This window comes from Anopheles nili (genome assembly GCF_943737925.1).
Source record: "Anopheles nili chromosome X unlocalized genomic scaffold, idAnoNiliSN_F5_01 X_unloc_11, whole genome shotgun sequence".
In the NCBI taxonomy this organism is placed as follows: domain Eukaryota; kingdom Metazoa; phylum Arthropoda; class Insecta; order Diptera; family Culicidae; genus Anopheles; species Anopheles nili.
Window position 1 is genome coordinate 7,501 of NW_026525469.1, and position 15,000 is coordinate 22,500.

Here is a 15,000-nt window from a genome sequence, read left to right on the forward strand (position 1 = left end):
GCGATTCCCAACACCCCATAGACACCGCAATGGGTGAAAATCGGCTAAGTCCCAGAAATGGGTTTTCACCCAAAAACAGGGTGATGGAGACATTGCACGGAGTTGGCGTATATGGACGAAACTTAGCCACGGTGGTGTTCTAACATCGGTACTTGGGACGCAAAACCGTCGGACGCATGGTTTCGAAGCGATGTACGAAAAACAGGCCAAAATGGTGCACGAACAAAGGGGCACGCGCTATATCTGGCAGAAGGAGAACTCTGCGAGGTGTTGTGTGTATGGACGAAAAGTAGGCATTACGGAGTTGAGCAAACGCGCCGAAGACCGCAACTCGATATCTCCAACCGGCTGGTCGGTAGAGCGATTCCCAACACCCCATAGACACCGCAATGGGTGAAAATCGGCTAAGTCCCAATATGTACTTTCAGAGGGGCATATCTCGAAAACTAATCGTCAGATCGGGGCCAAATTCACAGAGAAGACACATGTCGAGGAGTTGTTTCGGTTGAGCGATAGTGGTTTTTGGGTGAAAATGTACCCCTAAACCTTGTACAGAGAGGACCCCTTCCGTAGAGCAAAATCCTGAAGGTCGGGGTCGCGCAAGGGTCGACATGGGTCGAGGTGGACTATCATGCGAAACCACTTTTTTCGGTCCCTACGGTGCCCCTAGATGATGAAAAGTACAATCCGAGGTTGATTACGAACACTTTTGTGCACCCCCTTCCGTAGAGCAAAATCCTGAAGGTCGGGGTTGCGCACAAGTCGACCCCCTTCCGTAGAGCAAAATCCTGAAGGTCGGGGTCGCGCAAGGGTCGACATGGGTCGAGGTGGACTATCATGCGAAACCACTTTTTTCGGTCCCTACGGTGCCCCTAGATGATGAAAAGTACAATCCGAGGTTGATTACGAACACTTTTGTGCACCCCCTTTCGTAGAGCAAAATCCTGAAGGTCGGGGTCGCGCAAGGGTCGACATGGGTCGAGGTGGACTATCATGCGAAACCACTTTTTTCGGTCCCTACGGTGCCCCTAGATGATGAAAAGTACAATCCGAGGTTGATTACGAACACTTTTGTGCACCCCCTTCCGTAGAGCAAAATCCTGAAGGTCGGGGTCGCGCAAGGGTCGACATGGGTCGAGGTGGACTATCATGCGAAACCACTTTTTTCGGTCCCTACGGTGCCCCTAGATGATGAAAAGTACAATCCGAGGTTGATTACGAACACTTTTGTGCACCCCCTTCCGTAGAGCAAAATCCTGAAGGTCGGGGTTGCGCACAAGTAGACCCCCTTCCGTAGAGCAAAATCCTGAAGGTCGGGGTCGCGCAAGGGTCGACATGGGTCGAGGTGGACTATCATGCAAAACCACTTTTTTCGGTCCCTACGGTGCCCCTAGATGATGAAAAGTACAATCCGAGGTTGATTACGAACACTTTTGTGCACCCCCTTCCGTAGAGCAAAATCCTGAAGGTCGGGGTTACGCACAAGTCGACATGGGTCGAGGTGGACTATCATGCGAAACCACTTTTTTCGGTCCCTACGGTGCCCCTAGATGATGAAAAGTACAATCCGAGGTTGATTACGAACACTTTTGTGCACCCCCTTCCGTAGAGCAAAATCCTGAAGGTCGGGGTTGCGCACAAGTAGACCCCCTTCCGTAGAGCAAAATCCTGAAGGTCGGGGTCGCGCAAGGGTCGACATGGGTCGAGGTGGACTATCATGCGAAACCACTTTTTTCGGTCCCTACGGTGCCCCTAGATGATGAAAAGTACAATCCGAGGTTGATTACGAACACTTTTGTGCACCCCCTTCCGTAGAGCAAAATCCTGAAGGTCGGGGTTGCGCACAAGTAGACCCCCTTCCGTAGAGCAAAATCCTGAAGGTCGGGGTCGCGCAAGGGTCGACATGGGTCGAGGTGGACTATCATGCGAAACCACTTTTTTCGGTCCCTACGGTGCCCCTAGATGATGAAAAGTACAATCCGAGGTTGATTACGAACACTTTTGTGCACCCCCTTCCGTAGAGCAAAATCCTGAAGGTTGGGGTTGCGCACAAGTAGACCCCCTTCCGTAGAGCAAAATCCTGAAGGTCGGGGTCGCGCAAGGGTCGACATGGGTCGAGGTGGACTATCATGCGAAACCACTTTTTTCGGTCCCTACGGTGCCCCTAGATGATGAAAAGTACAATCCGAGGTTGATTACGAACACTTTTGTGCACCCCCTTCCGTAGAGCAAAATCCTGAAGGTCGGGGTTGCGCACAAGTAGACCCCCTTCCGTAGAGCAAAATCCTGAAGGTCGGGGTCGCGCAAGGGTCGACATGGGTCGAGGTGGACTATCATGCGAAACCACTTTTTTCGGTCCCTACGGTGCCCCTAGATGATGAAAAGTACAATCCGAGGTTGATTACGAACACTTTTGTGCACCCCCTTCCGTAGAGCAAAATCCTGAAGGTCGGGGTTGCGCACAAGTGTGCACCCCCTTCCGTAGAGCAAAATCCTGAAGGTCGGGGTCGCGCAAGGGTCGACATGGGTCGAGGTGGACTATCATGCGAAACCACTTTTTTCGGTCCCTACGGTGCCCCTAGATGATGAAAAGTACAATCCGAGGTTGATTACGAACACTTTTGTGCACCCCCTTCCGTAGAGCAAAATCCTGAAGGTCGGGGTTGCGCACAAGTAGACCCCCTTCCGTAGAGCAAAATCCTGAAGGTCGGGGTCGCGCAAGGGTCGACATGGGTCGAGGTGGACTATCATGCGAAACCACTTTTTTCGGTCCCTACGGTGCCCCTAGATGATGAAAAGTACAATCCGAGGTTGATTACGAACACTTTTGTGCACCCCCTTCCGTAGAGCAAAATCCTGAAGGTCGGGGTTGCGCACAAGTGTGCACCCCCTTCCGTAGAGCAAAATCCTGAAGGTCGGGGTCGCGCAAGGGTCGACATGGGTCGAGGTGGACTATCATGCGAAACCACTTTTTTCGGTCCCTACGGTGCCCCTAGATGATGAAAAGTACAATCCGAGGTTGATTACGAACACTTTTGTGCACCCCCTTCCGTAGAGCAAAATCCTGAAGGTCGGGGTCGCGCAAGGGTCGACATGGGTCGAGGTGGACTATCATGCGAAACCACTTTTTTCGGTCCCTACGGTGCCCCTAGATGATGAAAAGTACAATCCGAGGTTGATTACGAACACTTTTGTGCACCCCCTTCCGTAGAGCAAAATCCTGAAGGTCGGGGTCGCGCAAGGGTCGACATGGGTCGAGGTGGACTATCATGCGAAACCACTTTTTTCGGTCCCTACGGTGCCCCTAGATGATGAAAAGTACAATCCGAGGTTGCTTACGAACACTTTTGTGCACCCCCAAAAATGGCCAAAATCCTGAAGGTCGGGTTCTCGGGGCGGTCGAGGCCCTCTGACGTGCACGAAAAACTGGTACCCACGCCGAGCTTCAGAATTTGGTCTCCAGAGACTAAGTCCCAACCGAAACTGGCAACCCACAAAAGTATACCAAGGAGTGGTCGGATCGAGTAACAGTGTTCGAGAGTATTGACGAGGATGGTTATACGCAACTTTTTGCTAAAGGTGTCCAAGACCGTCAGACACTTACTTACGGAGATATAAGACACGTGCGTGGTTGCTCGTGCCGAGCTTCAGAAATGTTGCTCCAGAGACTAACTCCCAGAAAACCTTCGGACCCCAAAAACTCCCAGAAGGAGGCGTCGGATCGTTTCGCGATGTTCTAGTGAAATGTTCAGCTCTACGAAATGCAACTTTTACCTAAAGGGGTCCAAGACCGTCAGACGCTTAGGTACGGAGATACGGGCATGGGTCGGTTTTCCCCATACAAAATACCCCATGGAAAACTGCAAAACCCCAAAACAGGTCGAAGGAGTGGTCGGATCGTTTCGTGGTGTTCTAGTGAAATGTTCCATTCGATAGGGCGCAACTTTTTGCTAAAGGTGTCCAAGACCGTCAGACCCTTACTTACGGAGATATAAGACACGTGCGTGGTTGCTCGTGCCGAGCTTCAGAAATGTTGCTCCAGAGACTAAGTCCCAGAAAACCTTCGGACCCCAAAAACTCCCAGAAGGAGTCGTCGGATCATTTCGCGATGTTCTAGCGAAATGTTCAGCTCGACGAAATGCAACTTTTACCTAAAGGGGTCCAAGACCGTCAGACGCTTAGGTACGGAGATACGGGCATGGGTCGGTTTTCCCCATACAAAATACCCCATGGAAAACTGCAAAACCCCAAAACAGGTCGAAGGAGTGGTCGGATCGTTTCGTGGTGTTCTAGTGAAATGTTCCATTCGATAGGGCGCAACTTTTTGCTAAAGGTGTCCAAGACCGTCAGACCCTTACTTACGGAGATATAAGACACGTGCGTGGTTGCCCGTGCCGAGCTTCAGAAATGTTGCTCCAGAGACTAAGTCCCAGAAAACCTTCCGACCCCAAAAACTCCCAGAAGGAGTGGTCGGATCGTTTCGCGATGTTCTAGTGAAATGTTCAGCTCGACGGAATGCAACTTTTACCTAAAGGGGTCCAAGACCGTCAGACGCTTAGGTACGGAGATACGGGCATGGGTCGGTTTTCCCCATACAAAATACCCCATGGAAAACTGCAAAACCCCAAAACAGGTCGAAGGAGTGGTCGGATCGTTTCGTGGTGTTCTAGTGAAATGTTCCATTCGATAGGGCGCAACTTTTTGCTAAAGGTGTCCAAGACCGTCAGACCCTTACTTACGGAGATATAAGACACGTGCGTGGTTGCTCGTGCCGAGCTTCAGAAATGTTGCTCCAGAGACTAAGTCCCAGAAAACCTTCGGACCCCAAAAACTCCCAGAAGGAGTCGTCGGATCGTTTCGCGATGTTCTAGCGAAATGTTCAGCTCGACGGAATGCAACTTTTACCTAAAGGGGTCCAAGACCGTCAGACGCTTAGGTACGGAGATACGGGCATGGGTCGGTTTTCCCCATACAAAATACCCCATGGAAAACTGCAAAACCCAAAAACAGGTCGAAGGAGTGGTCGGATCGTTTCGTGATGTTCTACTGACTTTTTAGGCTTACCAAGACGCAACTTTCCGCAGAAGGGTGCAAAACTGTCAGACTCATAGTTTCGGAGATACAAGCATGGGTCATGTTTGCTCGTGCCGAGCTTCAGAATTTTCCATGGCCAAAAAGCCCTAGAATTTGACATTTCACTATTATAGGGAGGTATGGTTGTACTGAGTCGTCATAGAAAGTTTAGCCTCCTCATGTAAACTGACGATTCGATATCAGGGAGGTCGGGAGTTGTCGAAAAGAGACCCTAGGACCTAATACTAGACCCATGTAGTGGCAAGGTGTTTCGGCCCGTGGGTGACGGTTGTATGAAATTTGGGTGACGGCAACTACGACTGGTTCTGGTACCGGGAAGGTGTGTCCTGGTGTCCGGAGGCGTTTTAACGGTAGCTGGGTGGTCGGAACGGTGACCTAGGGTGGTTTTGGGTGAAATCAAGTACCTCCACCGATGATCAACCAGAGGCTAGTGGTACATGGAAAACACCCTGGGAAGGTGTCCCAGGGCTCGGAGTAGTAGTAACAAGGGATGCCGCTGTCTCTAGGTCGCGGAACCACTGTGCTTGCCTGCAACACAGTCCTAGGGAGAGCGGCCGAAAGGTTCCGCACGGTGACTTGCACCCACCGGGAAAGGGGTCAAGTAGCCAAGAGGTGTCCAACCAAGGGTTAGTGGTACATGGAAAACACCCTGGGAAGCTGTGTCAGGGCTCGGAGTAGAGTGACTTGCACCCACCGGGAATCCACCGGCCCTCCACACGGGGGTCATCACGCGTGTGCGTAAGGTACCTGCAGCAGGTGCAGGTGCCTGGGTGCGTGCCATGGTGATGATGGTACCACCTAGTCGGGAGTGTGCGGGAGTCACACACCGGCTGCGCGCCACCTGTGGGAGCTTGCTCCTGCAAGGTGCCGCAAGTCGCTTGGGTAAGGCGACGCTGCACACACGTGGTGCTATGTGCAGAAGGGTGTGCTGCTGTTGTGGTGTGTCCTAGTGGGTGGTGTGCTTGTGCCCCAGACATGGGGTGCATGTGCGCTACTGGCTGGGGTGCACCATAGCTACCCGAATGGAGCGATAGAGAGGAGGTGAGCTTTAGCGGGTCAAGTCCATTGGGCTTGATCCGCGAAAAGCACCAAGTCCCGAAAGTCGAAGCCCGAGTTGCTATGGTGTGCGAAAAGCTGCATTTGATGTTGAAAAAAAGTACAAGTCCCAAAACTTGACTTCCCGAAAAATTTCAACTTGTTGCATAGCACCAGGCGTACACACGGAGGAGATTGTTGCGAGACGAACACGCTGTTGGAAGACAACCGAATGCACGCGGGATTGCTCACGGAGCAAGCGCAAGCACGCGAAACAGCTTGCACGGGTGATGGACCACATTGGACGAGTGACGGTTACCGGTTACCAGTGGGTTAGCCATGTTGTAACGGGCTAAGAGGCCTGTTAAGCCAGAGTGTACGGAGTTCAGATGGCTAGGTGCGCACGCAGGCATCGAGGTTTTGATGGTTTGCGCAGAGTTGTAGCACGGCAGAGAGCGCGCCGGAGCAGTTTCAGTCCAATCGGACGATGCGCGGGTGTTTTACAGAACATTGAAAGTTGTATGGAAGCAAACCCCTGGAAGTATGCAATATATGGGAAAACACGAAATACTCTCGGATGGAGGTGTCTGAGAAGTTTGGCGTATATGGACGAAAGTTAGCCACGGTGGTGTTCTAACATCGGTACTTGGGACGCAAAACCGTCGGACGCATGGTTTCGTGGCAATGTGCGAAAAACGGGCCAAAATGGTGCACGAACAAAGGGGCACGCGCTATATCTGGCAGAAGGAGAACTCTGCGAGGTGTTGTGTGTATGGACGAAAAGTAGGCATTACGGAGTTGAGCAAACGCGCCGAAGACCGCAACTCGATATCCCCAACCGGCTGGTCGGTAGAGCGATTCCCAACACCCCATAGACACCGCAATGGGTGAAAATCGGCTAAGTCCCAATATGTACCTTCAGAGGGGCATATCTCGAAAACTACTCGTCAGATCGGGGCCAAATTCACAGAGAAGACACATGTCGAGGAGTTGTTTCGGTTGAGCGATAGTGGTTTTTGGGTGAAAATGTACCCCTAAACCTTGTACAGAGAGGACCCCTTCCGTAGAGCAAAATCCTGAAGGTCGGGGTCGCGCAAGGGTCGACATGGGTCGAGGTGGACTATCATGCGAAACCACTTTTTTCGGTCCCTACGGTGCCCCTAGATGATGAAAAGTACAATCCGAGGTTGATTACGAACACTTTTGTGCACCCCCAAAAATGGCCAAAATCCTGAAGGTCGGGGTCGCGCAAGGGTCGACATGGGTCGAGGTGGACTATCATGCGAAACCACTTTTTTCGGTCCCTACGGTGCCCCTAGATGATGAAAAGTACAATCCGAGGTTGATTACGAACACTTTTGTGCACCCCCTTCCGTAGAGCAAAATCCTGAAGGTCGGGGTCGCGCAAGGGTCGACATGGGTCGAGGTGGACTATCATGCGAAACCACTTTTTTCGGTCCCTACGGTGCCCCTAGATGATGAAAAGTACAATCCGAGGTTGATTACGAACACTTTTGTGCACCCCCTTCCGTAGAGCAAAATCCTGAAGGTCGGGGTCGCGCAAGGGTCGACATGGGTCGAGGTGGACTATCATGCGAAACCACTTTTTTCGGTCCCTACGGTGCCCCTAGATGATGAAAAGTACAATCCGAGGTTGATTACGAACACTTTTGTGCACCCCCTTCCGTAGAGCAAAATCCTGAAGGTCGGGGTTGCGCACAAGTAGACCCCCTTCCGTAGAGCAAAATCCTGAAGGTCGGGGTCGCGCAAGGGTCGACATGGGTCGAGGTGGACTATCATGCGAAACCACTTTTTTCGGTCCCTACGGTGCCCCTAGATGATGAAAAGTACAATCCGAGGTTGATTACGAACACTTTTGTGCACCCCCTTCCGTAGAGCAAAATCCTGAAGGTCGGGGTGGCGCAAGGGTCGACATGGGTCGAGGTGGACTATCATGCGAAACCACTTTTTTCGGTCCCTACGGTGCCCCTAGATGATGAAAAGTACAATCCGAGGTTGATTACGAACACTTTTGTGCACCCCCTTCCGTAGAGCAAAATCCTGAAGGTCGGGGTTGCGCACAAGTGTGCACCCCCTTCCGTAGAGCAAAATCCTGAAGGTCGGGGTCGCGCAAGGGTCGACATGGGTCGAGGTGGACTATCATGCGAAACCACTTTTTTCGGTCCCTACGGTGCCCCTAGATGATGAAAAGTACAATCCGAGGTTGATTACGAACACTTTTGTGCACCCCCTTCCGTAGAGCAAAATCCTGAAGGTCGGGGTTGCGCACAAGTAGACCCCCTTCCGTAGAGCAAAATCCTGAAGGTCGGGGTCGCGCAAGGGTCGACATGGGTCGAGGTGGACTATCATGCGAAACCACTTTTTTCGGTCCCTACGGTGCCCCTAGATGATGAAAAGTACAATCCGAGGTTGATTACGAACACTTTTGTGCACCCCCTTCCGTAGAGCAAAATCCTGAAGGTCGGGGTCGCGCAAGGGTCGACATGGGTCGAGGTGGACTATCATGCGAAACCACTTTTTTCGGTCCCTACGGTGCCCCTAGATGATGAAAAATACAATCCGAGGTTGATTACGAACACTTTTGTGCACCCCCTTCCGTAGAGCAAAATCCTGAAGGTCGGGGTTGCGCACAGGTCGACCCCCTTCCGTAGAGCAAAATCCTGAAGGTCGGGGTCGCGCAAGGGTCGACATGGGTCGAGGTGGACTATCATGCGAAACCACTTTTTTCGGTCCCTACGGTGCCCCTAGATGATGAAAAGTACAATCCGAGGTTGATTACGAACACTTTTGTGCACCCCCTTCCGTAGAGCAAAATCCTGAAGGTCGGGGTCGCGCAAGGGTCGACATGGGTCGAGGTGGACTATCATGCGAAACCACTTTTTTCGGTCCCTACGGTGCCCCTAGATGATGAAAAGTACAATCCGAGGTTGATTACGAACACTTTTGTGCACCCCCTTCCGTAGAGCAAAATCCTGAAGGTTGGGGTTGCGCACAAGTAGACCCCCTTCCGTAGAGCAAAATCCTGAAGGTCGGGGTCGCGCAAGGGTCGACATGGGTCGAGGTGGACTATCATGCGAAACCACTTTTTTCGGTCCCTACGGTGCCCCTAGATGATGAAAAGTACAATCCGAGGTTGATTACGAACACTTTTGTGCACCCCCTTCCGTAGAGCAAAATCCTGAAGGTTGGGGTTGCGCACAAGTCGACCCCCTTCCGTAGAGCAAAATCCTGAAGGTTGGGGTCGCGCAAGGGTCGACATGGGTCGAGGTGGACTATCATGCGAAACCACTTTTTTCGGTCCCTACGGTGCCCCTAGATGATGAAAAGTACAATCCGAGGTTGATTACGAACACTTTTGTGCACCCCCTTCCGTAGAGCAAAATCCTGAAGGTCGGGGTCGCGCAAGGGTCGACATGGGTCGAGGTGGACTATTATGCGAAACCACTTTTTTCGGTCCCTACGGTGCCCCTAGATGATGAAAAGTACAATCCGAGGTTGATTACGAACACTTTTGTGCACCCCCTTCCGTAGAGCAAAATCCTGAAGGTCGGGGTCGCGCAAGGGTCGACATGGGTCGAGGTGGACTATCATGCGAAACCACTTTTTTCGGTCCCTACGGTGCCCCTAGATGATGAAAAGTACAATCCGAGGTTGATTACGAACACTTTTGTGCACCCCCTTCCGTAGAGCAAAATCCTGAAGGTCGGGGTCGCGCAAGGGTCGACATGGGTCGAGGTGGACTATCATGCGAAACCACTTTTTTCGGTCCCTACGGTGCCCCTAGATGATGAAAAGTACAATCCGAGGTTGATTACGAACACTTTTGTGCACCCCCAAAAATGGCCAAAATCCTGAAGGTCGGGTTCTCGGGGCGGTCGAGGCCCTCTGACGTGCACGAAAAACCGGTACCCACGCCGAGCTTCAGAATTTGGTCTCCAGAGACTAAGTCCCAACCGAAACTGGTAACCCACAAAAGTGTACCAAGGAGTGGTCGGATCGAGTTACAGTGTTCGAGAGTATTGACGAGGATGGTTATACGCAACTTTTTGCTAAAGGTGTCCAAGACCGTCAGACCCTTACTTACGGAGATATAAGACACGTGCGTGGTTGCTCGTGCCGAGCTTCAGAAATGTTGCTCCAGAGACTAAGTCCCAGAAAACCTTCCGACCCCAAAAACTCCCAGAAGGAGTCGTCGGATCGTTTCGCGATGTTCTAGTGAAATGTTCAGCTCGACGAAATGCAACTTTTACCTAAAGGGGTGCAAGACCGTCAGACGCTTAGGTACGGAGATACGGGCATGGGTCGGTTTTCCCCATACAAAATACCCCATGGAAAACTGCAAAACCCCAAAACAGGTCGAAGGAGTGGTCGGATCGTTTCGTGGTGTTCTAGTGAAATGTTCCATTCGATAGGGCGCAACTTTTTGCTAAAGGTCTCCAAGACCGTCAGACACTTACTTACGGAGATATAAGACACGTGCGTGGTTGCCCGTGCCGAGCTTCAGAAATGTTGCTCCAGAGACTAAGTCCCAGAAAACCTTCCGACCCCAAAAACTCCCAGAAGGAGTCGTCGGATCGTTTCGCGATGTTCTAGTGAAATGTTCAGCTCGACGGAATGCAACTTTTACCTAAAGGGGTCCAAGACCGTCAGACGCTTAGGTACGGAGATACGGGCATGGGTCGGTTTTCCCCATACAAAATACCCCATGGAAAACTGCAAAACCCCAAAACAGGTCGAAGGAGTGGTCGGATCGTTTCGTGGTGTTCTAGTGAAATGTTCCATTCGATAGGGCGCAACTTTTTGCTAAAGGTGTCCAAGACCGTCAGACCCTTACTTACGGAGATATAAGACACGTGCGTGGTTGCTCGTGCCGAGCTTCAGAAATGTTGCTCCAGAGACTAAGTCCCAGAAAACCTTCCGACCCCAAAAACTCCCAGAAGGAGTCGTCGGATCGTTTCGCGATGTTCTAGTGAAATGTTCAGCTCGACGAAATGCAACTTTTACCTAAAGGGGTCCAAGACCGTCAGACGCTTAGGTACGGAGATACGGGCATGGGTCGGTTTTCCCCATACAAAATACCCCATGGGAAACTGCAAAACCCCAAAACAGGTCGAAGGAGTGGTCGGATCGTTTCGTGGTGTTCTAGTGAAATGTTCCATTCGATAGGGCGCAACTTTTTGCTAAAGGTGTCCAAGACCGTCAGACACTTACTTACGGAGATATAAGACACGTGCGTGGTTGCCCGTGCCGAGCTTCAGAAATGTTGCTCCAGAGACTAAGTCCCAGAAAACCTTCCGACCCCAAAAACTCCCAGAAGGAGTCGTCGGATCGTTTCGCGATGTTCTAGTGAAATGTTCAGCTCGACGAAATGCAACTTTTACCTAAAGGGGTCCAAGACCGTCAGACGCTTAGGTACGGAGATACGGGCATGGGTCGGTTTTCCCCATACAAAATACCCCATGGGAAACTGCAAAACCCCAAAACAGGTCGAAGGAGTGGTCGGATCGTTTCGTGGTGTTCTAGTGAAATGTTCCATTCGATAGGGCGCAACTTTTTGCTAAAGGTGTCCAAGACCGTCAGACACTTACTTACGGAGATATAAGACACGTGCGTGGTTGCCCGTGCCGAGCTTCAGAAATGTTGCTCCAGAGACTAAGTCCCAGAAAACCTTCGGACCCCAAAAACTCCCAGAAGGAGTCGTCGGATCGTTTCGCGATAATCTAGTGAAATGTTCAGCTCGACGGAATGCAACTTTTACCTCAAGGGGTCCAAGACCGTCAGACGCTTAGGTACGGAGATACGGGCATGGGTCGGTTTTCCCCATACAAAATACCCCATGGAAAACTGCAAAACCCCAAAACAGGTCGAAGGAGTGGTCGGATCGTTTCGTGGTGTTCTAGTGAAATGTTCCATTCGATAGGGCGCAACTTTTTGCTAAAGGTGTCCAAGACCGTCAGACCCTTACTTACGGAGATATAAGACACGTGCGTGGTTGCTCGTGCCGAGCTTCAGAAATGTTGCTCCAGAGACTAAGTCCCAGAAAACCTTCCGACCCCAAAAACTCCCAGAAGGAGTCGTCGGATCGTTTCGCGATGTTCTAGTGAAATGTTCAGCTCGACGAAATGCAACTTTTACCTAAAGGGGTGCAAGACCGTCAGACGCTTAGGTACGGAGATACGGGCATGGGTCGGTTTTCCCCATACAAAATACCCCATGGAAAACTGCAAAACCCCAAAACAGGTCGAAGGAGTGGTCGGATCGTTTCGTGGTGTTCTAGTGAAATGTTCCATTCGATAGGGCGCAACTTTTTGCTAAAGGTGTCCAAGACCGTCAGACACTTACTTACGGAGATATAAGACACGTGCATGGTTGCCCGTGCCGAGCTTCAGAAATGTTGCTCCAGAGACTAAGTCCCAGAAAACCTTCCGACCCCAAAAACTCCCAGAAGGAGTCGTCGGATCGTTTCGCGATGTTCTAGTGAAATGTTCAGCTCGACGGAATGCAACTTTTACCTAAAGGGGTCCAAGACCGTCAGACGCTTAGGTACGGAGATACGGGCATGGGTCGGTTTTCCCCATACAAAATACCCCATGGAAAACTGCAAAACCCCAAAACAGGTCGAAGGAGTGGTCGGATCGTTTCGTGGTGTTCTAGTGAAATGTTCCATTCGATAGGGCGCAACTTTTTGCTAAAGGTGTCCAAGACCGTCAGACCCTTACTTACGGAGATATAAGACACGTGCGTGGTTGCTCGTGCCGAGCTTCAGAAATGTTGCTCCAGAGACTAAGTCCCAGAAAACCTTCCGACCCCAAAAACTCCCAGAAGGAGTCGTCGGATCGTTTCGCGATGTTCTAGTGAAATGTTCAGCTCGACGAAATGCAACTTTTACCTAAAGGGGTCCAAGACCGTCAGACGCTTAGGTACGGAGATACGGGCATGGGTCGGTTTTCCCCATACAAAATACCCCATGGGAAACTGCAAAACCCCAAAACAGGTCGAAGGAGTGGTCGGATCGTTTCGTGGTGTTCTAGTGAAATGTTCCATTCGATAGGGCGCAACTTTTTGCTAAAGGTGTCCAAGACCGTCAGACACTTACTTACGGAGATATAAGACACGTGCGTGGTTGCCCGTGCCGAGCTTCAGAAATGTTGCTCCAGAGACTAAGTCCCAGAAAACCTTCCGACCCCAAAAACTCCCAGAAGGAGTCGTCGGATCGTTTCGCGATGTTCTAGTGAAATGTTCAGCTCGACGGAATGCAACTTTTACCTAAAGGGGTCCAAGACCGTCAGACGCTTAGGTACGGAGATACGGGCATGGGTCGGTTTTCCCCATACAAAATACCCCATGGAAAACTGCAAAACCCCAAAACAGGTCGAAGGAGTGGTCGGATCGTTTCGTGGTGTTCTAGTGAAATGTTCCATTCGATAGGGCGCAACTTTTTGCTAAAGGTGTCCAAGACCGTCAGACACTTACTTACGGAGATATAAGACACGTGCGTGGTTGCTCGTGCCGAGCTTCAGAAATGTTGCTCCAGAGACTAAGTCCCAGAAAACCTTCGGACCCCAAAAACTCCCAGAAGGAGTCGTCGGATCGTTTCGCGATGTTCTAGTGAAATGTTCAGCTCGACGAAATGCAACTTTTACCTAAAGGGGTCCAAGACCGTCAGACGCTTAGGTACGGAGATACGGGCATGGGTCGGTTTTCCCCATACAAAATACCCCATGGTAAACTGCAAAACCCCAAAACAGGTCGAAGGAGTGGTCGGATCGTTTCGTGGTGTTCTAGTGAAATGTTCCATTCGATAGGGCGCAACTTTTTGCTAAAGGTGTCCAAGACCGTCAGACACTTACTTACGGAGATATAAGACACGTGCGTGGTTGCCCGTGCCGAGCTTCAGAAATGTTGCTCCAGAGACTAAGTCCCAGAAAACCTTCCGACCCCAAAAACTCCCAGAAGGAGTCGTCGGATCGTTTCGCGATGTTCTAGTGAAATGTTCAGCTCGACAAAATGCAACTTTTACCTTAAGGGGTGCAAGACCGTCAGACGCTTAGGTACGGAGATACGGGCATGGGTCGGTTTTCCCCATACAAAATACCCCATGGAAAACTGCAAAACCCCAAAACAGGTCGAAGGAGTGGTCGGATCGTTTCGTGATGTTCTAGTGAAATGTTCCATTCGATAGGGCGCAACTTTTTGCTAAAGGTGTCCAAGACCGTCAGACCCTTACTTACGGAGATATAAGACACGTGCGTGGTTGCTCGTGCCGAGCTTCAGAAATGTTGCTCCAGAGACTAAGTCCCAGAAAACCTTCCGACCCCAAAAACTCCCAGAAGGAGTCGTCGGATCGTTTCGCGATGTTCTAGCGAATTGTTCAGCTCGACGGAATGCAACTTTTACCTAAGGGGGTCCAAGACCGTCAGACGCTTAGGTACGGAGATACGGGCATGGGTCGGTTTTCCCCATACAAAATACCCCATGGAAAACTGCAAAACCCCAAAACAGGTCGAAGGAGTGGTCGGATCGTTTCGTGATGTTCAAGTGAAATGTTCCATTCAATAGGGCGCAACTTTTTGCTAAAGGTGTCCAAGACCGTCAGACCCTTACTTACGGAGATATAAGACACGTGCGTGGTTGCCCGTGCCGAGCTTCAGAAATGTTGCTCCAGAGACTAAGTCCCAGAAAACCTTCCGACCCCAAAAACTCCCAGAAGGAGTCGTCGGATCGTTTCGCGATGTTCTAGTGAAATGTTCAGCTCGACGGAATGCAACTTTTACCTAAAGGGGTCCAAGACCGTCAGACGCTTAGGTACGGAGATACGGGCATGGGTCGGTTTTCCCCATACAAAATACC